The 26,127-nt window shown below is 39.8% G+C and overlaps 1 protein-coding gene across 4 annotated transcripts in view; it reads right to left on the bottom strand.

Moving 5' to 3' along the window:
* The window catches only part of fam163ab (family with sequence similarity 163 member Ab), a 40,763-nt gene extending 25,080 nt beyond the window's left edge, over positions 1-15,683 (bottom strand). For all 4 annotated transcript variants that reach the window (XM_038286304.1, XM_038286313.1, XM_038286297.1 and 1 more), the window contains exon 1: positions 15,252-15,683. The gene's annotated coding sequence lies outside the window, so the exon portion shown is untranslated. The remainder of the gene's footprint in view (positions 1-15,251) is intronic.
* Between the last annotated feature and the right edge of the window lie 10,444 nt (positions 15,684-26,127).

Here is a 26,127-nt window from a genome sequence, read left to right as displayed (position 1 = left end):
ATCTCACAGAGTATGGACTGTATGACACTGAGAAATATCAGCAGGGTGAGATCTTCTTTAATTAAAGAATGCCTAATGTCACACTCAAATCCTTGTGTGGACATGATGCAAGAGTGTAGCCCCTGTTCTTTTAACTACATATGCATCAGTGGAAGAAATCATTCGAACTAGCCAGTTCTTCAATATTACAGTTTTTTCATCTATTTTTTAATGTAGAAAGCATGACTAAAACATCTTATAGTATTGGGAAGAAAATTAGGGTCCCCCGAAAGATTTAAAGAAGTGAGTATTTATTTAAATATTATGTTGCTTGTTTTTGTAAAGAGTGCAGCTGACAAGTAGCTTTATTTTATAGATATAAACGTTAATCTGATTGAATTTCTTCTATTCTATCGGGGTTTTTCTCTGGGCAAAAAAAAAAAAATTAAATGAAGAAAAATACATAAAAATTGAACAGCTGTTCGATTCAGGTTTCCTAGTGAGCATTATATGGGTAATAACTCTCTCTTAATGTATAAATCGTCAGATAATTTTTAGGAAATAGTTGGTATATAGATTATATAAAAATAAAAATTTTTGTCTAAGTCAGTTTTTTTTATAAGTGGCCAAAATATAAACATATATACACTATATTGCCAAAAGTATTTGCTCACCCATCCAAATTATTGGAATCAGGTGTTCCAATCACTTCCATGGCCACAGGTGTATAAATTCAAGCACCTAGGCATGCAGACTGTTTTTACAAACATTTGTGAAAGAATGGGTCGCTCTCAGGAGCTCAGTGAATTCCAGCGTGGAACTGTGATAGGATGCCACCTGTGCAACAAATCCAGTCGTGAAATTTCCTCGCTCCTAAATATTCCACAGTCAACTGTCAGCTGTATTATAAGAAAATGGAAGTGTTTGGGAACGACAGCAACTCAGCCACGAAGTGGTAGGCCACGTAAACTGACGGAGCGGGGTCAGCGGATGCTGACGCGCATAGTGCGAAGAGGTCGCCAACTTTCTGCAGAGTCAATCACTACAGACCTCCAAACTTCATGTGGCCTTCAGATTAGCTCAAGAACAGTGCGCAGAGAGCTTCATGGAATGGGTTTCCATGGTCGAGCAGCTGCATCCAAGCCATACATCACCAAGTGCAATGCAAAGCGTCGGATGCGGTGGTGTAAAGCACGCCGCCACTGGACTCTAGAGCAGTGGAGACGCGTTCTCTGGAGTGACGAATCGCGCTTCTCCATCTGGCAATCTGATGGACGGGTCTGGGTTTGGCGGTTGCCAGGAGAACGGTACTTGTCTGACTGCATTGTGCCAAGTGTAAAGTTTGGTGGAGGGGGGATTATGGTGTGGGGTTGTTTTTCAGGAGCTGGGCTTGGCCCCTTAGTTCCAGTGAAAGGAACTCTGAATGCTTCAGCATACCAAGACATTTTGGACAATTCCATGCTCCCAACTTTGTGGGAACAGTTTGGAGCTGGCCCCTTCCTCTTCCAACATGACTGTGCACCAGTGCACAAAGCAAGGTCCATAAAGACATGGATGACAGAGTCTGGTGTGGATGAACTTGACTGGCCTGCACAGAGTCCTGACCTCAACCCGATAGAACACCTTTGGGATGAATTAGAGCGGAGACTGAGAGCCAGGCCTTCTCGTCCAACATCAGTGTGCGACCTCACAAATGCGCTTCTGGAAGAATGGTCAAAAATTCCCATAAACACACTCCTAAACCTTGTGGACAGCCTTCCCAGAAGAGTTGAAGCTGTTCTAGCTGCAAAGGGTGGACCGACGTCATATTGAACCCTATGGATTAGGAACGGGATGTCACTTAAGCTCATATGTGAGTCAAGGCAGGTGAGCAAATACTTTTGGCAATATAGTGTATATTAGCAAAGATCAACAAGCATAAAAAAGGAATCATATTCCCTAAGATTGATCATGCAGGTTTCTAAATGGTTGAGCCATAACTATAACTTATCAGTACTCAACAACTGAGTAAGTCAAGAATTCATAATCTTTTGCCTTTACTTTGTGTTATTTCTAACAGGCTTTTTTTGCTTAAATTAAATATTATAATTTAGTCCCACTTCTGTCTGTTCCATCCTTTCAGGGCTGCTTCCTCTCTGTGTTACTGTACTAGGCTGAGTTACCACCCTGACTTTAATGTACAGACCTGGAGCTATTGTATGCCTTCGTAGTAGTTCTGGGTAGAAATTATGGCTCACGCTGAATAACAGCTTCATAATCCAATCCAATCCAATCCACTTTATTTATATAGCACGGTTTAAATAAACACAAGGTTTCCAAAGTGCTGCACAAAAAGATAAAATAACTAAAATAAATAAAAGTAAATAAAATAATAAGAATAAACTCAACTCCATCTGCAAAGCATGTTCAGCATAGATGCTTCACACTTAAAAATGCATGTTGTTTTAGTCTACTAGGAAAATACAGATACACTTGTTGGCTGCTTGGTCATTTTCCATTGGCACCAGATCTGTTTGCTTTATCTCAGGTCATCTAAATTTTACTCTGCAGAGCTAGTTTTCCATTACGATTGAATATCACAGCAATGTTTTTTTAGTGTTTACAGCACTAGTGTCTCATTTTTCTGACAGTAGGCTGAAAGCAAAGGGGGTATGAGAGAGGGGGAGAGACATGCAGCAAAGGACCGCAGGCCAGATTCGAACCCGAGTCGGTGTGTCGAGGACTAAGGGTTTTGCGCACTAACCACTGCGCAACCTGCACACCCATCACAGCAATGTTGATGTCATTGTAGCAGAGACACAAGGCAATAATAGAGAGCCTTGTGCATTTAAAAAAAAAATCTGATTCATAGTGAAAGAAGAACGCTGTGGGCGTCAAGATGAAGCTCTGCAAAGAAGAGCAAGAAAGAGAGGGAAGCCATGGAGCATCAAACTGAAGGATAGGAGCCAGATGACACACAAAGGTAATCTAATGCTACCTAAGGGTACCTTTCTATAGTTATGATAAGTTTGGGGTTCATCGATTAGTCATTATGTTTTTGCTGTTATTTGCATGCCTGTAGTCTCTGTGTTGCCCTGCGATGGACTGGCGACCTGTCCAGGTTGTACCCCACCTCTTGCCCATTGACTGCTGGAGATAGGCTCCAGCACCCCTCGCGACCCCACTCAGGACAAGCATGTAAGAAAATGGATGGATGGATGGATGGATGGATGGATGGATGGATGGATGGATGGATGGATGGATGGATGGATGGATGGATGGATGGATGCATGCATGCGTGTATGGTGACCCCAGCGAATCAGAGACCAGCAACCATCTGAGATTTTTAGCAAAACTGTAAGGGTGGAGCTTTATTCAAGCAGTTACTTGAAATATTAATGGTTCCACTTATGTGTCACTAATGAAAAAGCCTAAAGACTGAGTCGAGCCATATAGAAAAGCTCTGAGGTAATGCTATTGAATAAGGTTTTATTTACCAGTTTGGTTCCTTCCTACCATAAACAGCAAATCAGCCATTAACATGAAAGTTGTTCCCATGCCTGCTTGTCTCATTTTTTTTTAGAAACTATTGATGCCCTGCAATTTTCTTCACAGCATTCATTTTGTATTTACAGAGAATGGTCTGAAAAAAGAGAAAATTCAACATAATTGCTTATTGTCCAAGGTCAGAGGAAAATGGGTGTCAATTGATTTAAAATAACAGAAAGGCAGCAGTGGCTAAAATAAACAGTAGCGATAACCATAACATAGAGAACATTTTTACTGAAATCACAGCATGTCAGACAGTGAAAAAGGTGGACTACTGCAGCAGATGAGCAGACTGGGAGCCAGTTAGCTACCATCAGGGATAATCTACAGTTCACACAGATTGGAAAAGCTGTGTACCGTGTGATGTCATGATATCAGCTACATCAGATTGTAGAGTCAGAATCGCACACCAGAGCATTTATACATGTTTTTTTCTGACCATATCCATCCCTTTATGACCTCAGATATATTGTGTCATTTATTTCAATAGCTGAGATCTTTAGGGTGCAGTGAGCACTCCTTAAGAGGTTTATGGTCTTCCTGGTGGAATCAGCCATCTTCTGAGGTGAAGCAGCAGCTTATCCATGTCTGAAAGGACGTTGTTATATTAGCTTGTCAGAAAGAACATGGCTGTGTCTAAATGTCCATCCTAGTTACTATATAGGGCACTATATCGTGGTTATGCCATTTTTAGCTGAGTGTCTGAATTTCTAGTGGAGGAAAAAGTAGTGGACTCAAAATTTTCCACAATGCACCTTCAAAGTAGTGATCATCCATGGTCACTAGAAGAGCAGATAAATCCCAGAATGCTTTCCGAGGAGAGCTCTCCTTGCAAAGCATTCTGGGATATATATCATGGGATTTGTTGTCACAACGTTAAAAAACAAAGATGGTGCAGGCAACGTGAGACGAGGCGCCGCATGATCAATAGGGAGCGAAAAGTAGTGATCATTTGTCCGAACGGTCAGTTAACTAAGTTCACTGTAAAGTCCAGTATATAGCCCCCACTCTATATAAAGATGATGGATCTGGGGGTTAGGGCAGACATTTGGACACAGCCCATCTCTATCCCAGTGAATAGAGTGCAGGTAATGGAAGACAGAAACGTTTTCTCCCTACAAATAAGTATTATTATCACAACATCTAAACAATTTAAAGTGATATACATTTGACTTCATGGGACCCAAGTAATGCATAGATTGTTATTGTTATTGAAGCTTGATTGGGACATATTTGCACTAGATGTTCTGTCTAAAAATTGTCTAAGCTTAGGAAAAATACCTCCTGAAACAGCAACTACAAACATTGACTCATGCCTAAGATCACACATCATCTCAACTATGAAGTTAGGCTTGTTGCTCTGTGGGTTATTTCCTAGAGGTACAGTGAGATTAAAACAACTCCCCACACCATAATGGATACTGCTATGGATGATGAAGATGAAGCCAACACTAATGATGATGCTGATGCACTACAGAACATGTATTCATATGAATCTGTTTACATTTTTTTCTGTTATTTGATTTAATGCAATCTTTTTTTTTTTTTTTACGTCCTTCCTCTGGTATTTACTGAAATGATGGTAATAGCCCGTGCTGCATGTGCATCACAGGCTTAACAAGAACTGCATTTGTTAAGTCTGTCTGGCCTTCCTCAGATGTAGTAACAATGAAGATGACCAGGGGCGGGTTTAGGAAATTTGGGGCCCTAGGCAAAGACAGGCATGGGGCCCTTTGAATTGAGAAGACAACACATAAAACACAGTATAGAGATAAAGGGATTTTTATAGAATACACATATATTATTTGTTCTAATTTTTGTCCCTCTTTCTTGGCCCTTAACTTGCTGTTTTCCTCTCTATCTTTTCTTTTGTCCCCTTTTCTTTTTATATTGACAATGTGCCCAGCTGACTTTTAATGCTGTCTCAAAAGGAATTAAATATTTTCCAATCACTAAGCCCAATCTAACTTAGCTGATTGCTCCTTCCTGTGTTTCCAAAAAGGCGACTGCAGAAGTAAATAACACAGTCCTTGTTTTCAATGTAGACAAGCCATGATCTGCTTATCTGTTCTCCATTTTTCATTTGAACAGCAGACAATATAGAGAAGAGGAGGCGGGGTTACGAATTTACTTGATCTGGAGTACAGAGTTCGGTGCTTTTATATGTTATTGCCAAAGTCTCCAGTAGCAGAAAAGAGTTGCTAGATTGGGCACTAGGCGCTATTTGAAATAAAAGTGCTAAAGGGGTCTGAAAAGTCTCTAAATATAGTGACAAAAGCACTAAGATGGCAACGCTGCTCTTTGCACTGTTTGTTTTCAGATGGTTTGCTGTTGTTTGTTTGGACCTTTCTGAACATGTGCAGCAAATGTGGGGGACACAGGCGTCCTGATGGCATTTTAACGAAAGGATTTTTAGCAAAAACATAATTAATTTGCACAAATAAGTAATAGTTGTATTAACCATACATGTACCCCGCCTCTCGCCCGTAGACAGCTGGAGATAGGCACCAGCACCCCTCGCTACCCCACTAGCGTCTCAGATAATGGATGAATGGATGGTAAAAGGAGTTTAATAGGGCCATCAGGAACTTGGGGCCCTATAGGCAACTGTCTAGTTTTGCCTAATGGTAAATCCCCCCCTGAAGATGACAAGTGATCCAAAGAATCTGATTGGTTGGAATGTGGACTACTTTCGAAGAAGCTGGATCCATCTTCATCAACTTTAGTTTTAAATCTAAAACACCAAGAAATAACAAGGCTGGCCACGAAATGTATCCAGAGTATACATGCCCTTTAAATGACGGCACTGAGATGCTTAGTTTTCCTACATTATTATCCACTATAATACATCATACATTGCCAGAATAGTCCAAAATCATATTTATTTTCCTGCAATTTAGAATCAGAATAGCATCTATTTCCACATCTGTAATTCTGATACCTCTAAAATAAAAATAACGGTACCTTACAGTAAACTCAGATTGTTTTTAGCTTCAATAGCTGTTTTACACTTATAAACTTGTCATAAAATACAAGTTAGTTTGTTATTGCAAAGCAGACCAAGTTACAGAACTATAGATCCACATACATCTAATATAAATGAAGTTTATAAAGTCGCTTAATTTAGAATTTTATGTTTTAATGTGTGTGAATTCCAGAAAATGGATGAATGGATGGGTGTGCATTAAATAAGCGAGTCAAAAATGCAGATTCTGAAGGGTAAAATGAAAAGAATCCAGATATGTTGATATATTAGCTATAAAGCATGCTATTTCAACATACATGCATGCAAAAACAGCTTGAATATTTAGGCAAGTTGTTGGATTTCTATTAAAGAATATAAGCAGGACAAAGTCAGGAAATGACAAAAGATGCAACAGCTCTGTAGGTTTGAGCAGGAAACTATTGAAAATCATGTGGCATGATATTCAAGTGGCAAGTTGGATTTATTCACTCCAGCTATTATAAAGCATCTACACAACATGGGTGATGAATATATTATTTTAGTTCAGTAATAAAGTTAGTTTTAAACCCAATTAATTTGGTTAATAAAGGTCAAATTCACTGAATCATGTGCAGTTACTAAAGTAGAGAACTAAAAACTGATCAAATATTTCCTTAAGATTGCAGCTGGCTTTATTCTCATCAGTGTTTTTAGCAGTTGGCTCATTATTCAACGTGTGTATTAAATATATTTTATCTTTTGCTGCTCTGTTGGCAGTGACAGCCCTGACTGCAGACTCCTTTGGGAAATCAGCCCATTTCCTGTTGTATTGGAGGCAGAGGAGCACAGAGTGGAGGGAGAAATCGAGTGGGTACAAAGAGGCTGCTCTACAGTCATTTAGTCAAGCTGTACGTTTCATCCTTCCTGTGTGAGAAATGGGGTCAATGTAGCTCCAACACCACAGCACCTGGTGTTGAGTGATGTGAAAGCCCAGCGGCTTTTCCTGACTATATCTTCTCTGCTTTAAAGAAAAGTCCAACTGGAAACATTTCCCTTTTATTATGAGAATATATTTTTAGAGAATTAAGCTAAATCATAAGTCCTTCTGTTTTGCACAATAAAACAAAAAAACTCTGCTGTACATTCAGCTGTTGTCATGCTCTGGTGAGAGATGCAGCAATTGTAACATGTAGAGTAAATAGAAAAGAAACTTATTTAACCCATTACTCTTGAATCGGGGCACATCATGTCCAATCATATCTAATTAGAGATTTTTTTTCCCTACGGCTCAGATTTTAGACTAAAACATACTGTCCCTAAAGTTGCTTTTCAGCCTCAAACTTAATGACTTAATTTACCTGTACCCATCATCCTCCAGAACCGGGTCACAGGGGGGCAGCAGTCTCAGCAGGGGCTCCCAGACACTTCCCTCCCCCCAGACAACTCCTCCAGCTCCTCTGGGGAAAGACTGAGGGGTTCCCCGGCCAGCCTAGAGAAATAGTCCCTCCATCATATCCTGGGTAGTCCCCTGGGCCTCCTCCCAGTGGGACATGCCTGGGACACGCTGAGGTGACCCGGCTATCTGTTTTAGATGCACCATGGATGCCTCCCTCAGAAGGTGTTCCAGGCATGCCTCTCAAGAGGAGGTCCAGGGCATGGAGCAGGACTCTAGGTTCCTCAGCTGACCCTGGAACACCCAGGTTTTCCCCCAGTGTAGGCAGACAATTTATGTTGATGGTATAGATTTACCTTAAAAGATCTTTTATTTTGAAAAATGTAGTTTTTCATACGTTCTTTGCCACTTTGGTTCAACCTGTAGTTCAATTTCAGACCTACAACCTGCCTTTTTTTTACCCATTTAATACTGTACTTAAACTACCAACAAGAGTTCAGTTTTTATTCTTGCATATGTATCTAAAAATCTAATCTGATATAAAACAACTGTACAGTATTTAATGTGGAAGCTGGTCTTTTACAGGCATTATGCAAAAATCTATATTTACATTGTTTTGTATTTTTTATCAGTAGAAGCACAGCAGTAGACAAATCCCTCAGAAGTCATTCCCAGATTAAAACTTAAACTTCCAGATAAATCAAAGTGATATGTAATGCTTAAATTATACTAATATTTCATAAAGATGAAGTTAATAAAATAATAAAGTCAGTATTCAACATGAGGTATGTATTATTTAACTGCTGTTGAGCAAATCTGACCTTTCAGTGTAAAGCAACCAACAGAGGCACAGAGGGAGTTAAAGGTAATTATCTAAACTGATGAATTAGATCATATTTAGAAAACAAACAATGCTCGAACTTTAAATACATAAAGAAGAAATTAATGAGATAAACATCTTACTAAACACTTGTGAGAAGCTGAGGGCATTATGATATATTCTGCTGATTTTGTACTTGATGAAACACAGTGGAACAACACTAGCAGATCACATGGCTCTTTCAGTCATCACTGTCCTCACGTTAAGAAACTTCAGCTTTGTGTAACTGGGAACCATGACTTTTCTATTAAATGCTGAATTAATCATGGTCAGAAAATGCAATGATTTACCAATGAGCAATATTCCACTCCTAAAAATTAATAAAACACTCCTGATGGTGCCACTAGGTTAGGAGTAGCTTAACACAAGATGTTGTATCCCGTATTTTAGATATGTAGCCTATATGTGTGCCATGCTACATCTTTGTCCCCAGGTTTTCCTTCCACTTAACTTTTTCTTGGGTCTGGTCAGCGCACTCTGGTGAGGGCCGGCTTCTTTAACAATACCTGGTTTACCTTTCTTTGTTGTAGATGGTGTCAGTGTGAGAGAACAATTAAGTCCATAGTCATCCCAGTTGTAACATTTTACTGTAATTTGGTCATGTTTTATTTTTTACTGTGTGAAGCTGAGTCTTGGATTGGCATGAACTAGAAGAAATGATCATAACTGCATGCAGAACACAAACTGTTCATGCATAAAACTGTAGTTATGGAATCATTTAATAAAATATGGTTTTATGTTTTCATCTAAGCACCTGTATTCTGTGCATTTCAAACGTGAACAGGGTTTCCTGGTTTTGTCAAACTTCCCAACATTGCAGACACAAATCTTTCTGTTTTAAACCGACTTTTTTCAGGGGCTTAGCTAGACGGGGTGGCAGGGGCCAATCATTGGCCACCCCTGTGGCCACCCCTACCATTTATATCCCTCTAATACAGATGGTGGCAACAGTAATACTCTCAAGTGGAATATTCCAAACTGTAGTATCAGGCTATCTGTGCATAGGAACCTTTGTACTGTATTGTGTTGGGCGGGGGGAACAAATAAAAAGTGTACCTGATAAGTTGAAGAGTGGTCACGCGTGCTTCTGTGTCGCCTCAACATATTGTTATAGATACATATCGGAGAACAGAACATGGTGTCAGAAGTATAGACTACTCAGCGAAGAGAAAACTGACGGCTGAACATAATAATAATAACGTCATGAACCAGTTTCAAGTCGCCCCGCCGGAAAAATTCACGTTCAGAGCAGAAGACTGGACGAAATGGATAAAGCGTTTCGAGAGGTTTCGCATCGCGTCTGGTTTGGAGACACAAGCGGACGAAAACCAAGTAAATACGCTGATATACACCATGGGGGACGAGGCAGAAGATATACTGGTTTTACCCTGCATCTGACTCCACAAGAAGCGAGTGAGTACGACACAGTTAAGGGACGGCTGGATGCTCACTTCGTAGCCCGCAGGAACGTTATATTTGAGCGGGCGAAATTTAATCAGCGACAACAGGAGACGGGTGAGTCCATTGACGGCTTTCACACCGCGTTACACTGTCTGGCTGAATACTGTGGATACGGGACGCTGCATGATGAGATGGTGCGGGACAGATTCGTCGTGGGTCTGAGAGATAAAAGACTATCAGAACAGTTACAAATGGACCCTGAACTGACGCTAGAGAAAGCGTTAAACAGAGCCCGTCAGAGCGAGCTAGTGAAAAAGCAACAGGAGATGCTTCATGCTAACTTTAAGTCAGACGTAGCTGGCGCGCAGTTGGACCGCGTTCACGCGAGCGGGAGCGTGCGGCCTAGACAGCCGAAGGCGCCGCCCAAATATGTCGTCACAAAAGCAAGACAGGATAAAAAGGCACAGTGCAGAAGATGCGGTGACACGAAAGGACACAGTATGCAGCAATGCCCTGCTAGAGAAGCAGCCTGCAATTATTGTGGGAAAAAGGGACATTTTGCTAGGGTCTGCAGAAATAAAAAAATATGTGAAGTGAATGCTGGGTTTGCCACAGAAAGCACAGAGACAAATAATGATGTTGCTTTCCTGGGATCACTTTCTGCAGAAGTTAAAGACAATCCATGGATGACGGACATTCTGGTGGACAAACATAAGACTGTATTTAAAATTGACACAGGAGCTGATGTCACTGCTGTCCCAGAAACACTGTATTCTCAGCGCCAATTTGGTAAGTTAGAGAAACCAAAGAAAATCCTGCAGGGACCAGGAGGTACTGGATTAAAGGTGAAAGGCATGTTTACAGCAACACTCAGCAACAACAGTGTTAGTACTGAGGAGGACATTTATGTTGTGAAGGATTTATGTACATCATTGCTGAGTGGGCGTGCTGCAATGGCATTAAAATTAGTTGCCAGGGTGAACCAAATAAGTTTGGACTCCATTGATGCTGTGAAGCAGGAGTTTCCTAAACTTTTCAGAGGACTAGGACTGATGGAGGGCGAGTATAACATTGTTCTGTCACCTGATGCGCAGCCTTTCTCCCTCTCAACGCCGAGGCGCATATCCCTCCCCCTACTGCCGAAGGTTAAAGAGGAGCTCAACCGTATGCAGCAGGAAGGGGTCATCACCAAAGTGGAGGAGCCAACAGACTGGTGTGCACCTATGGTGGTTGTCCCTAAGAGCTCTGGCAAGGTGAGGATATGCATTGATCTCACAGAACTGAATAAATATGTCATGAGAGAAAAACACCCACTGCCATCAGTTGAGCACACGCTCGGACAGCTAGCAGGAGCAAAAGTGTTCTCCAAATTGGATGCCAATGCTGGATTCTGGCAGATTCCACTGTCAAGGGAGTCTTCCCTGCTCACCACCTTCATTACACCTTTTGGGCGCTATTGCTACAATCGGCTCTGCTTTGGGATTTCATCAGCACCAGAGCACTTCCAGAAACGCATGACACGGATTCTAGAGGGCCTGGATGGAGTCCTTTGTCAGATGGATGATGTCCTCATCTGGGGGACGACACAGCAGGAGCACGATGAAAGACTGAGGAAGGCACTGTTTCGACTCCAGGAAGCGAAAGTAACACTGAATGACAAATGTGAGTTTTCTAAACGCAGCATAAAGTTCTTGGGACAAATTATTGATGCATCAGGAGTGAGTCCAGACCCTGATAAAGTGAGTGCTATAAGAGCCATGGAGGAGCCCAAAAATATAAGCGAGGTGAGACGCTTCCTGGGTATGGTGAACCATCTTGGGAAGTTCCTCCCACACCTGGCAGAGAAAACCCGACCGTTGAGAGATCTTCTGAAGAAGTCAAACATGTGGTTATGGGGTCCACCACAGCAACGAGCTTTCGACGCCATTAAAACAGATCTGACGACACCACCAGGACTAGCGTTGTATGACCCGAATGCAGAGACATGCGTTTCAGCAGATGCATCATCGTATGGACTCGGTGCAGTTCTTCTCCAGAAACACCCTGATACAGGATGGAGGCCAGTGGCATATGCATCACGGTCTCTCAGCGAGACAGAGCAGAGGTATGCTCAGATTGAGAAAGAGGCTCTCGCTTCAACATGGGCCTGTGAGAGGTTCGCAGAGTTTCTGATCGGGAAGAGGTTCCACATTGAAACCGATCATAAGCCGTTAGTCCCGCTGCTGGGGTCGAAGAGTCTAAATGAGCTTCCTCCTCGCATACAGCGACTGCGAATGAGACTAATGAGATTTTCCTACAGTATTTCCCATGTGGCTGGCAAAAATATCGCTACAGCTGATGTCTTGTCTAGAGCTCCAATCCTCAACGAGTTGGGAGGCCTGCAAGAAGAGGAGGTCAACTTGTACGTTGACTCAGTCGTTGCATGTTTACCTGCCACGGAACCACGACTGAGGGAAATCCAGAGACATCAGGATGGCGACAGTGTACTCCAACAGCTGAAAAAGTTCTGTGTGGACGGATGGCCTGATAAATACTCTATTGAAAAAGGTTTCCAGCCTTATCTGCCGTTTTCAGGGGAACTTACTGTCCAAAATGGTCTGCTTCTGTATGGTAGCAGAATAGTGATTCCAGCTTCTCTCAGGAAGGACATTCTATCGAAGCTGCATGAGGGTCACTTGGGGATAACTAAATGTAGAGAAAGGGCCAAACATTCAGTGTGGTGGCCAGGTCTCAGCAGTGAGCTGATTAAGCTGTTGGAGACCTGTGACACATGTTGTCGGGAGAGAACTAAACACAAAGAGCCACTACTGTCCACTGAATTTCCACAAAGACCATGGGTCATGGTGGGAGCTGATCTATTCCAGTTTAAGGATAAACAATACTTGATTGTTGTGGATTATTTTTCCAGATTCTTTGAAGTTGTAAAACTTACATCCACAACATCTGAGGGAGTGATCGAACACTGTAAGTCCATCTTTGCACGCCATGGCATACCAGAACGTCTCCGTTCTGATAATGGGCCACAGTTTGCTTCGGATTCCTTCAAAAGATTTGCACAAGAATGGGGTTTCAGTCATGAAACATCCAGCCCAAATTTTCCTCAAAGCAACGGGGAGGCTGAGAGAGCTGTCAGAACTGTCAAGAATCTCCTTAAAAAGGCGGGGGATCCGTATCTTGCTCTTATGGCCTACCGTTCAGCTCCATTAGCGAATGGATTCAGTCCAACTGAGCTTCTCATGGGAAGGAGGATAAGGACAACTGTTCCTGTTACTCAGTCGCAGCTAACGCCAAAGACTATTGATGTGGAAAAGCTGAGGACTGCGGAGAACAACTACAGGCAGAAACAAACACAAAACTACAACCGGAGGCACCGGGCACGCAACATGTCACTCCTACGTCCAGGGGCGAATGTGTGGGTGACAGATCTGCAAACCAGAGGAACAGTGGTGTCTGGAGCAGGGTCGCCTCGATCCTACATCATCGAGACACCCAGAGGCAAGCTGAGAAGGAATAGCTACCATCTTTCACACACTCCGGGAGCAGCCAAAACATCTGTTGTTACACCTGAGACTTCTGCTGTTCCACACGAGACATTACCTGAAGAAAATCTTAACAATTCTTCACACACACCGGTTCCAGATGAAGACCAGCAGGAGGATAGCCATCAGACTCCACCACATGAGAGTCGAGTTTCACTGAGGAACAGGAGACCTCCAGCCTATCTGGATGATTATATTTGTTCATAGGAACTGAGTGAGTTTTCTGCATGGGGCAGAATAATCCCCACACTCAGATAGAGGATTTGGGTAGTCCACCCCTCCCTCTTAGTAGCTAAAGTTAAATGTTATAGAGATTGCTCTGATGTTCTGAGATTGATCTATATCTTTGTTCTAATGCTGGGTCTGTGACCGGAAAGACATTTAAGTTTGTGCAATGTTAGTGTAAACTAAATAAGCAGTAATACGTTAATGTTCTAGCACATTCTGCTGTGGAGAAGTATTAGTAAGATACTGAGTTAATCTTGGTTATTCCACAGGATGCATCTTTCTGGTGTGTAATTTAAGTTTACATTTCTACATGTTCTTACGTAGACCCTCATAACAAATCCTATTCAGAAAGGGGGATGTAGTATCAGGCTATCTGTGCATAGGAACCTTTGTACTGTATTGTGTTGGGCGGGGGGAACAAATAAAAAGTGTACCTGATAAGTTGAAGAGTGGTCACGCGTGCTTCTGTGTCGCCTCAACATATTGTTATAGATACATATCGGAGAACAGAACACAAACATTTAAATTTTTTGTGGTTAATTATACACATCATTATACTAACATCAAAGACAAGCACAGAATGCATGCTCTTTTCAGAGCCAGATTTTGTGTTACATGAGGTAAAGACAAATTATGTGTCTCTGCAAGTCATCTAAGAGTCTTCAGTGAAATCATAGATAAAAAAAAACAATTTTATAAAAAAAACCTAACAAATAATGTATTTATGTAGACATTAGTGCTTGTAAATATCAATTTTATGCTGAATGTTTATTGATACAAGTAGGTAAGTAATGACAATGGAAAAGATTTACACCCCAGAACTTAAAACTGAAAGAGTTTTATCCACTATACTTTTTATATAGAAATTACAGGTGTTTAAATATATGTGTCTATTTGTTAGCAAAGGCTCTAGGAAAGCATAGTTTGTCTTTATTTAGAAAATATAGATGTTTTGCTCATTAATTTTCCTGTTGGAATAGTGTAGATTGACCCTGAGGTTCTGGAGCCTCTCCACTTTCAGCCCCCCTCAGTGTACATTGGTTATTGTCTGGCCACCCTTATAAAGAAATTCTGGCTTCGCCTCTGACTGTTTTATAATAAGTTGAAGTTTTAATTACATCATTCTCTCAGTTTCTTTTTTCTGAAACACTGAAGCAGAATCACTGCATGTGTAAACTGCTAAAACCCCAACAATCTGCTCTTGCTGAGCTTATTTAATCATTTTAAATACTCTGGAAGCCAAAATAAATGTACACAGGTACAGATGGAGATGGTATGTGGGGGTTTTCATTACTACATTAAGGGAATGGTATAACATTTTAACATCTCCTTTGTTTCTTTCATAGCAGATATGCTTACCTGGTTTAGTTAGTTGCTCTGAAAACGCATGTGGATGCAACCCTGAGAAAAGCAGCCAGCATCCTTACAGCGCAGGGATGGGGCTGCAGCGGCACTTCTCCAAGGATGAGCCGGAGTCCGGGGCGCACTGCGCCGCTTCTAAGCCAAAACCAAACCCCCCCGCCGTGGGACCAACACGCAGCAGACCAGGCTGACCTGCGTGGAGACACCCACACCCGGAGGAACACAAGCACGGTGCAGCAGACGGGTCAAATACAGGGGAAAGAGGACGGGGACGCCTCTGGATGAGCCCCCTTTTACGCGCATGTAGCCAGTGTGACGGGCTCACATTCAAATCCACTGATGGTAAACAGAAAAATACTGAAAATATTTAAACGAAATACAGATCCAACAAGTGAGGGACTTCAAGGCAAAAACTAAGACCACCGGAGGACGGAGAGGAGGAGGAGGAGGAGGAGGAGGAGGAGGACCCTCTCTCTCTCCCTGGCAAAAACGTGATCTCCTTTATTACACAAGCCTGCTGCAATGGAAGGAAAGTAGCCAAATTCCACACTGTTGGAAGTTTTATCAGAATCTGACAAAAATTATTTTTTATAAGTATTTTCTCTATAAATGTAATATTTCCAAGTTAAAAAAAATTAACCAAAGGTACACCATGAGATTAGACTTTTAAACTAGAGGGAAGTTTTCTACCAACCCCACTATCAATTAATGATATGGATCCATGCAGTTCAAACCACATATCCATTTTAATTCAGTTAAAATGTCCAATTTGCCTACTGCCAAAATAAGATATCATTTTTAGTAGGGGATATCATGCAGGGATGTGGACTTTGATGAATCTGAATCACCCATGGGGTGAAGCTGAATGATCATTTTAATATGTTGCATGTTTGACCAAATACATGATATCCAGCCTTTATACCAGTCTTTAAGTTTCCCACTGTCTCCGATGAGCCAAGCTTCAAAATGCAAAAGAAGGCAACCAAAACAGAGGACACAGATACATTAGAAAATTTCAACCAAAAACAAAACTCAAGGAAATTTAAAATAGGACTGAATAGTAGGCGGCCCCATCACACTTATTAATCACTTGGTTCAGACATGCTTGAATCACGTGTTTGGTGTTGAATGTGTCATCAAGGACATCCCTGCTCTGGAACCAACAGTCTTTTTGAGATTAACATTCCTACTAATTTTATCAAAATGTTTCGTGTTAAGGAACACCAGCTCCTGGAAGAAGTCCTCTGTCCTAAATGCAAACACAAAACATTTGACCAGCCGATAAAAAGCGTTTTGGATGTATTTTCTTTTTTTTTTTAACCAGGAAAAAATCCCATTGATATTAAAAACCTCTTTTTCAAGGGAGTCCTGACCAAGACGCAGCAAAGTTACATAATACACAGATAATTAAATGACAGGTACATAAGTAAAACAATCACAGATAATTGAGGCTACTTCAAATTCTTTCATTTTCAACTTAAAGCATTTAAGGATAAAATCTCAGTCAGCTTCCAGTTTCTTTGTAAAAAAAACATCCACACACAAGAAGCTTTCTTCTCTAGTTCTGTGCAGGCGAAAGGAACAGTGAGCAAGAGCTGATCGTTGAATCTCAGGGCGTAAGAAGACATGTTTTTCTGTGTTAGTAAAATACAAATGTAAGAGGGCAGTAATCCAAGGAAAACTTTGTAAATAAAAGTGTAACAATGCCACTGCCTTCTCGTAGAGAGGGACGGCCATCCCACCTGAGAGTACAGGTCACAGTGATGTCATGGCTCTACAGTTTGCGATGAACCTTAATGAAGCACAGTAAACAGAGTCCAACATTTGAAGAGTAGTAGCATTCCTTTAAAAAAGGTCACCATAATCTAAGAGTGATAAAACCGTGGCAGAGACAAGGTCCTCTGTTACTCCAAGGTTAAATACTCTTTTCATTTGCCTTAAATTTTTTTTCTTTACTCCTCTTTTTCTCCACACACATTTGTAAACTTAACCTACACCCTAGTGAGAATTCGGACTGTTGTTCATTTCTATCCACACATATATAAACACAGTATATAGCAGGCTTTTGCTCAGAACATTTCCCTTAAAAAAGTCAGTTGGCTGATGCCACAATGTAAAATAATACTACAGTAAAACCACAAACAGAGACTGCCAAGCTACAGTAATTGATTTGCCCTCAATCACTGCTCCCTTAATCTACTTACTGTTGCAACCAAGTCAACGCAAATATCAATAGAGAAGGAAGGTCTGGCTGACTAAACAGGGCTTCTGCTTGTGCTACAAACCAGCACAGGCACTTAGAGATTGATGTTAGAGAAAAGCTGAGGAGATGAGAATGGTAGAAGTTTGTGATTCACACAATTACAGAAAGCTGCAAGAGAACAAAACAAAAATAAGGGTGGGTGGAAGGAAGCAGGATATGAGATGTGTCTATATAAGATGCTGCAGGTTCTCCCAAGAGGATAATGAATTTGACCAGATCTGGCATCTTTTCAAGTTAAACAGTTTTTTTGTTTTTTTTAATGGGATCCTCAAATTCAGCCAGCTTAATGCAAAGGGATACTTCAAATATTGTAAAGCTGCCATATTGCTTGGACACACTAAGTAATACTGGCATGAAACACCTCAACAAAACGGACCCTGATAATAATAAAAAGTTTGAAAAGGAAGTATGAAACTACTAACTGCAACATTTCATTGAACAAAAGGTTTTTGATGAAAAACATCATCTTTGTTTGGATTATGTCAAAAGAGGCATAAGAATTACAGCCGCTATAATAAGTGCTGAACTCACCACAGTTTTTCTCAGTAAATAAAGTTCTAAAAGTGCTATTGACATGACATTTTCCCCAGACGTCAGTAAGAATCCATGTAATCCAAACATACAAAGAAACCAAAGATGTCCAGAAATTAAGTTATGTGTAATAATGTGGAATGACACAAGGAGAACGTTTTTAACACGTGAAGAAAGGGAGGCGCAAAAAGACATCAAAAGCCAAGACACCAGCTGTAATCTCTCAGTAATCAGAAAGCTGTCTAAGTCTCCTCGTCAGTGCAAATTAATATCAGCTGGTTCAGTCCCAAATGATGGCCTTTCAAAAGGTGTCTCTGGTATCACAAAAGAAACATCTCATGATTGGTAAAAGTAAAAAGCTTTCTCAAGACATTTGCAACCTTAATGATGGCATTGGTTACAACTTCTACATGTTCAACTTAGCACTGTTGGGACCAAAATTCGGAAGTGTAAATAACATAATTTCACCACAAACTGAGCATGACCAGGTGCTCCTCGCAAAATTTCTTAGAGTCGCATTGGAAAATCCCTTTGACTAAAGGCAAGACAAGGCAAGGCAAATTTATTAGTATAGCAAAATTCAGTACAAAGACAATGCAAAGTGCTTTACATGATTAAACTATAGGAAAATAAAACAGAATCATAGCAAGTAGGAAAAAAATAAAATAAAATAAAAAATGCAGAAACAAAAAAGAATATTAAAAACAGGTGGACTAAAAAAAAAAACGTTTAAGTAATGATGTTTCAGTTGAACTATGTAACTAGAACAGTCGAGGGCAATCCTATACAAATGTGTTTTTAGTTTTGATTTAAAGGAACTCAGGCTTTCCGCACTTTTACAGTTTTCTGGAAGTTTGTGCCAGATAAGTGGAGCATAGGAACTAAATGCTGCTTCTCCATGTTTAGTTCTGGTTCTAGGTCTGCAGAGCAGGCTGGAGCCAGAAGACCTGAGTGGTCTGGAGGGTTGATACACTGATAGCAAGTCTGTGATGTATTTAGGTGCTAAGCCATTCAGAGATTTATAGACTAACAGAAGTATTTTAAGGTCTATTCTTTGAGATACAGGTAGCCAGTGTAAGGACTTTAGAACTGGGGTGATGTGCTCTACTTTCTTAGTCTTAGTGAGGACTGAGACTGTTATTGGATAAAAGGATGGACTGACGAGGTGTCCATGAATAGAAATGGATAAAATAGAGGCATAAAACCAGCCGACAAGAAACAGAGAACTGTGTTTCCTATTTCAATAGTAATCAGAACCGTAACGATACCTTAAGACATTATTTCTCAGCACTCAATATGTGAAGGAACTCTGCCCAGTGCAGACACAGCTACTGTAGAGCATAGCCGTATTTCATGGCAGTTTCTTTTATCTCATATCGTCATATATCAATAAAATAATAGCACTGGATGTAGGAGCAGGTGCAGACTCAGTATCTGAGCATCAGATTGCTGGGTCAGTCAGCAGTGACCTTCCCTCTCATTATCCCTGCCTGCTCTTAGTATTATAAGATTACATTTTAGCCAGACTGGATATGCATGATGTTGCAGGAGATGGATGACAGAAAAGTTTCAGGTGTCTCTGTGTTTAAATGACGGTGACCCAGAGAACATAGCCTTCAGTCCAACAAATGTAAGGTCAGCTGTAAGGGCTTTTCATGGTTACAGCTTATTGTCATTATGAAAGCTGGTGAAAATAAACACAAAGCCCAGCACAATGAAAAGACTAGGCCAAATTCTCCCCGGTGCATGTTTGATATTTCAATCCATTACTGACATACTTGATGTTGAGGGGTACGAACTGCACAGCTGTGTAGATACTGTATGTAATGAAAGCATATACTATAGCTGTGAACTGTACAGATTTCCAGTGTTGCACAGATGGCTTGGTCTCCATGGTAGCCTGTAGAGTAATGGGTCACAGTGTGTGTGCATCAACAAAGCTAATGTTATTTCCTGTGTGGATGCAGCACTGATCTGATGTTTATCAGGACGCAGTCATCTCTGGTAAGAAACTGGAAACAACATCAACAATAAAACAACAGGAATATGTTTGCTTGTCAATTTCCTTTTCAAATCAGACATTATTTACTGTAGAGACATGTAAGACTGCTTTGCTGAAATAAGGAGTTTGACAGCCTGAACATAAAGATAATTCCTAAATTCATTATTATCAGAGCGGCTGCCTTCCAGCGAATTAATCAACATAATCTATCTAGAGGTGTTCAAGTATGAAGGACTGCAGCAGCTCCTCCTGACTAACAGCAGCTGTGATTCAAGATCAATTTGTTACTTTATGGACTTTTTTACAGGCAAACATATTAAACTATCACTTTCAAATGGGATTTCAGGGAACACCAAGACAATAACGATGTCATCTGTTGCCTTCTGGTGTGATTATGCCCCCAAAAGACATTACCTGTAAACTTTTTCAAAAGATTTTTTAACTTTCATAAAAGGACGGAGGACAATAGGAAGTGACATACTCTAGCTACAGGCTTCAGATCTTGGATTCTGTCCTCTTAAACTGAGAAGGTCCTTTGAATAAAAGTACAATACATTTTCAATTATAAAATCTGAAGTCTAATTGTTTGCATATTTTGAACTTTTTGGAAATGACCATGCCCTGGTATACCATAGCAATAAACTTAACTGATGGTGGGGAAGGTTTAAATAAAACTATTATTTTCTGGTGTTTTCAATAGCTTGGTCCAAATGACAACATGCAGAAGTGATTTAAATTAAAATGGCCTTGCCTGGATGATAGAACCTGGAAAGAAAATATTGAGAACTTAGATTAATCATTCAGTTTTTAGTGAGTAAGGTCTCATACTGTAAGTTCTGCACATGCCAGTGTTACATGTGTGGCATAGCAATAAAACCAGGATGCCACCAGTGCAGAGCTTCATTAACACTGGCAGCAGAGAGGGGCACGTTTATGTGACTTTTGGTTGAGAGAATTTGTGAAAATCTTAGCACTAAAGACTCAAATTCTGCAAACAGAAAAATAGACATTCTAGACTGGTGTAAAGTTCTCTGATGCCTATTCCAGATCGCTCACCACATCTGGAAAATATTTCATCTAAATTAGAAAATGTGAATGGCTCCTGGAGCCCTGCACCTTCGCAACAGCAAACATCCTGAAACAATGCACACTGCAAAAACAATCTAGAAATAAGTAAAGATTTCTTAGATTATGTGTATTAAACCTTAATTTGAGCAGGTAAATAAGATGATTTGCTAATGGGATGAGTATTTTACTCTTAAAATAAGATAATTAGATAAAATACACTTGACATAAAACAATGCAGTTGTTTTTTTTCTTATTTTAAATGTAAAATGTCTTGTTCCATTGACAAAGTGTCTCACTTTCCTCCTCAATTCAAGAAAAAATGCACTTAATTTAAGAACAAATGACTTAGTTAGATTTAAACTTTTGCAGTGCAAGTGCACTGGAAAAACGATCTAGAAATAAGTAAAAATTTCTTAAATTGAGTGTATTTACCCTTAATTTGAGCAGGTAAATGAGGTAGTTTGCCAATGGGATGAGTATTTTACTCTTGAAATAAGATAATTAGATAAAATGCACGTGAAATAAGACAATGCAATTATGTTTTCTTATTCTAGGAGTAAATTGTCTTTTACCATTGGCAAAATGTCACTTTTACCTTCTAAAACCAAGAACAAATGCACTTATTTTAAGAAAAAATGAGGTTAAGAAGAAATTAAGTTGCTACCAAGGGTAAATTCACGATTGTTTTACAAGATATCTATGTAGATTAAAACTTATGGAGGCAAAATAAAAATAGAAGTGGCTCATTAGACTGTTTCATTTAATCCTGATTTATTTGTAAAAAAAAAAAAAAATAAATAAGCAAAGAGAAAAATGAGAACTGGAAGAACCACGACAAAGAGAATATGCAAAAGAAGGACAGGAAAACAAGATGATAGATAATAAGCAAACATGGAACTGCTGGCTCTAAATGAAGCCATTGATCAAGCAACCTACTGTTCTTCCTTCTCTTCTTTCAGAGCTGCTTTCATTTACAACAATATTTTATCACCTAAATGAAGAGAAATCACATGAGGCAGAGTCTGCAGTCTGCTCTCAGTTTCACTCTTAACTAAAAGCTGAGGTACAACTTTGATAGGTCATTATAAATGACCAAAGTATATCCTAAATAACATATTATAGAAGAATGAACAAGAATGAACAAGTCAGTTGGAAATCCTTCAAGTAATTGTTCCTAAAAACTGAATGCCAATTATTTAACAAAAGCAAAATTTTAAGACATTTCAAAGCAACGCTGCAACAGCTCATTAGTGAAAATATGCCGTAGCTCCTGTAGCCAAATGTTTTTATCTTAAGTTAGAGAACATAAAGCCACAATGACTGATCATTAAACCATGCCACTGGTAAGGCTACTTTATTAGATTAAACATCTCATTAATCATAAATCTTCTCAATAACACCAGTAATAAATCATTTCTGGAGCCTTAATTGCAAACATTACAAAAAGGAATTGCATATAAAACATATTTGTACATTAACCATGCTGACAAAAATACAAGCTTATCAAGTGCATAGAAGCCAACAATGGGTAAACCGACAAAATTACTGAAAAACTTTTTTCTTTTTTTTTTTCTTTTTTTTTTGTCATGGGCCTTAATTATCCTCAATTTTCTGATTTATTTATGTCAAAGGAAATTTTGGTTTGCATTTTCCTTTATTTCATTGCAGTCTCCATTCCCAGTTATCTTTTTCCTGGATAACATTATGTGGGGTTACATATTAAGGCTTTACAATAAGATCTGTACAGTAAAGGCCAAAAACTGCTGCTTCCAGTTGGAGCTTTGTGCCTCTTCAACACACCACACTATTTGCTTGTCAGTGCATAACATTGAACACATGCATCAATGTAAGCCTGTTCATGCCAGATATGGTATATAGCTGAAAGTCCATTGTTGTATAAATCCCATCTTATGTAACAGTGGGACAGATGGGAGAGGAGGAATGAGGATGGCATTACTTACTGAAGGGCAAGCATTCCCTACAGATGTATCTATACCTACATTTTACTTCTATTGGTTAATTATCCTTAATAGGATGATGCATTGTACTATATATTATAGAATTAGTTTTAAGTAGGAAGGCAATGAGGGGTGGAGAAAAGATGATGGTAAAAGACAGGGAGAACAGAGAACATATTGTCTCACTTGTCACTGAGCATGGCAGTTTGATGCATTGCACTCCCGACCAAGGACAATACAGCGCACGCATACAGGCCTTCATATCTGCATATCAATTATTTGTGGCGGCCGTAGATATTGCTTAATGGAACTGTCCAAGTCTGACATAGTATATTAAATGTGCCTGGGGCCAAGCTGCAGCTGGTTACTGCTGACAAACAAGGCTGAGTGCAGGTGTAGAACTGGAAGAGCAGCAGGTGACTGAAGGACTGAGTTTATAATAAATGAATAAAACGAACAAAACAACAGATTTTGTTCTCATACATATAAGTTACAGCTCACTGGCTGCAAAGATTGTCAGCTCAAGTTCAAAGGAATAGTTTAATTAATCCTGGTACTGTTCTTTTCTACAATAGGACATAAGGGCAAAAAAGGGAAAAACCTAGAGTTGATAGTGGAAACCATAAAGGACATACTGCCTCCATATGTTTTCTCAGTCGAAAGTTGGACTTCACTTGATGCGTCCACTCTACAAACATTAAGCATGTACCTGTACATGGCTGTTTTGGGGAATTTTTAATGAAATAGTGCATTTAAATGGTAAAATATGTCAGTTTGATTGATTGGCTTTATTGATCTCACAGCTCAAATAGTCCAGAAGAAGAAGGAGGTGCCAAAGGAGGTCAAGGTGCATGGGCGTAATACAGTGCGTCTTCATTTTCTTTTTTTTTTTTTTTAAAGGATTACTGTACAGGGTTATTGCACAGGGTATTTATATAGATGGGCATTTATATAACTATTGCAGTGGGTATCAAATATAAAGAAACAGGTTATTGCACATGGTATTAAATAGTGATTGCACATTATAGATTGCAGAAGTTATTGCCATTGTACTGTAGTGTTGAATAGTATTGGACTCGGTACCGACTGAGAGTACAGACAGTTGACCCAGAACTTCATGGTCTGGTGCCACTAGAACCACCTGATTAATGCAGGGAAAGCCAAGAGGCTAGTGGTTGGCTTTCGCAGAAGCAGATCGATCCCAATGACACCGGTGAACATCCAGGGAACGGACACTGAGATAGTGGACTCTAATAAGTACTTAGGCGTTCACCTGAATAACAAACTGGACTGGACTCACAACAGTGAGGCTCTGTATAAGAAAGGTCAGAGCAAACTTTTCCTGCCGAGGTCTTTTGGAGTCCAGGGGGCCCTCCTAAAGACCTTTTATGTCTCTGATGTGGCACCAGCCGTCTTCCTTGCTGTCTGTTGGAGGAGTGGCTTCTCTCTAGCTGAAAGAAAGTGGCTGGATAAACTGATCAGGATGGCCAGCTCTGTGATTGGATGCCCTCTGGACTCAGTGCAGAAGGTAGGAAACAAAGGGATCCTAAATAAATTAACAGCACTGCTGGATGTCTCCCACCCCATGCATGAAGCTGTTTCAGAACTGGAGAGCTCCTTCAGTGACAGACAGCTGCAGCTTAAATGCACCAGGGAGCGTTATCACAGATCCTTCCTCCCAGCAGCTCTAAGACTTTATAACCATCACTGTTCCCATTAACCTCAATAAGTTGTTACTTAAATCTTAGTCAGTTAAATAACATGCTGTCATTTTGCACATCTCTGTTGCTATTTTGCAATATCCATTACTGTAAAAATGTCCACAGCTGTATACTGGTTATTTATTCTCCAGGTGCAGCATTTATATTGTTAAAACACTTAACAGTATTTTTTTTAAACTCTTCACTATTATGTTATTTTTATACACTTTTCTAAGGTCCAAATTTGTGCAACAATTTTTTCCTTTATTTTTTGCTGGTGTAAACAACAGAATTTCCCCACTGTGGGACAATAATGGAATTTTCTATTCTATAATCTGGTGGCAGCAGGAATGAATGACCTGTGGTAGAGTTCTTTTCCAAACAATATTAAAGGAGTTGCAGGGGGTCAAATGCATTTTCCTATTCTCTCATTTTTTCTCCGCTTCAAGCTTCTTTTCCGAAAACATATGGTTTTATGATCAACCTGAAGCAGTTCTGCCCAAATATATTGTAAAATAATAATTCTGACAGAAAAGGTTTTATAAACGTATTTTTTTTTAAGTAAAGCATTTTAAATGGCAAGATAATCACATTTAATAAATTTTAAAGCCAATTAAGGCCTTAATTAAAAAAATTATTTAATGTCTTTTAATGACCCATGGAAACCTTGAAAGAGTTGATGAGAAAAAGACCCAAAAACTAAATTAAAAAATGCTCTGTTGTCTGACCCATAAGATCATTAAACAGAAACCAGGTAAAAGTTTCTTTCTGAAAACTAAGTTTCAGGCTTGGACTGCAAATCAAAACATCAGTAATCATGGTACAGGACCCCAATGTTCTTCTACTGTTTGGTAACAGACACCACTAAACCTTGTTAAGGGGCTGAGTAATGTGGTTGCAGCTAAATTAGCAGCAACCTTCACCCTCCTGCACCCACACCCTAACAGACTAATGGTGCATGAAACAAGTTATGACTTTCAGTCCATCTCTCTTGTTCTGGGGGATATACTGAGTGTAAAAAGTGAGTTCAACTTGTGCAAGAATGATAATCAAAAATATCTGTCTCAAACCGGAAAAAAAAAACACCCAGAGACTGCAACATTGTCTAAATGTTAAGTCAAAATCACAGATGTAAAATCCAATGAAATCAAGGAAAGTCACAACACAAATTCTGGGGGGAAATATATATATATATATATATATATATATATACAGTTTGAGTAAAAGTGGCTTGTTTTAATTTTAAAATATAACTTTTGTCAAGTAATCCACATCTCTAATTGAGATACCACATTAAATTCAGAGGAACTGACTAGACGTCTACGCGATAATAAAAAAATATAATTACACA

This window comes from Cyprinodon tularosa, unplaced genomic scaffold, assembly GCF_016077235.1.
Source record: "Cyprinodon tularosa strain WSP-4 unplaced genomic scaffold, ASM1607723v1 ctg106, whole genome shotgun sequence".
Classification (NCBI taxonomy): Eukaryota; Metazoa; Chordata; class Actinopteri; order Cyprinodontiformes; family Cyprinodontidae; genus Cyprinodon; species Cyprinodon tularosa.
This window is presented reverse-complemented; position numbering and strand designations above follow the sequence as displayed.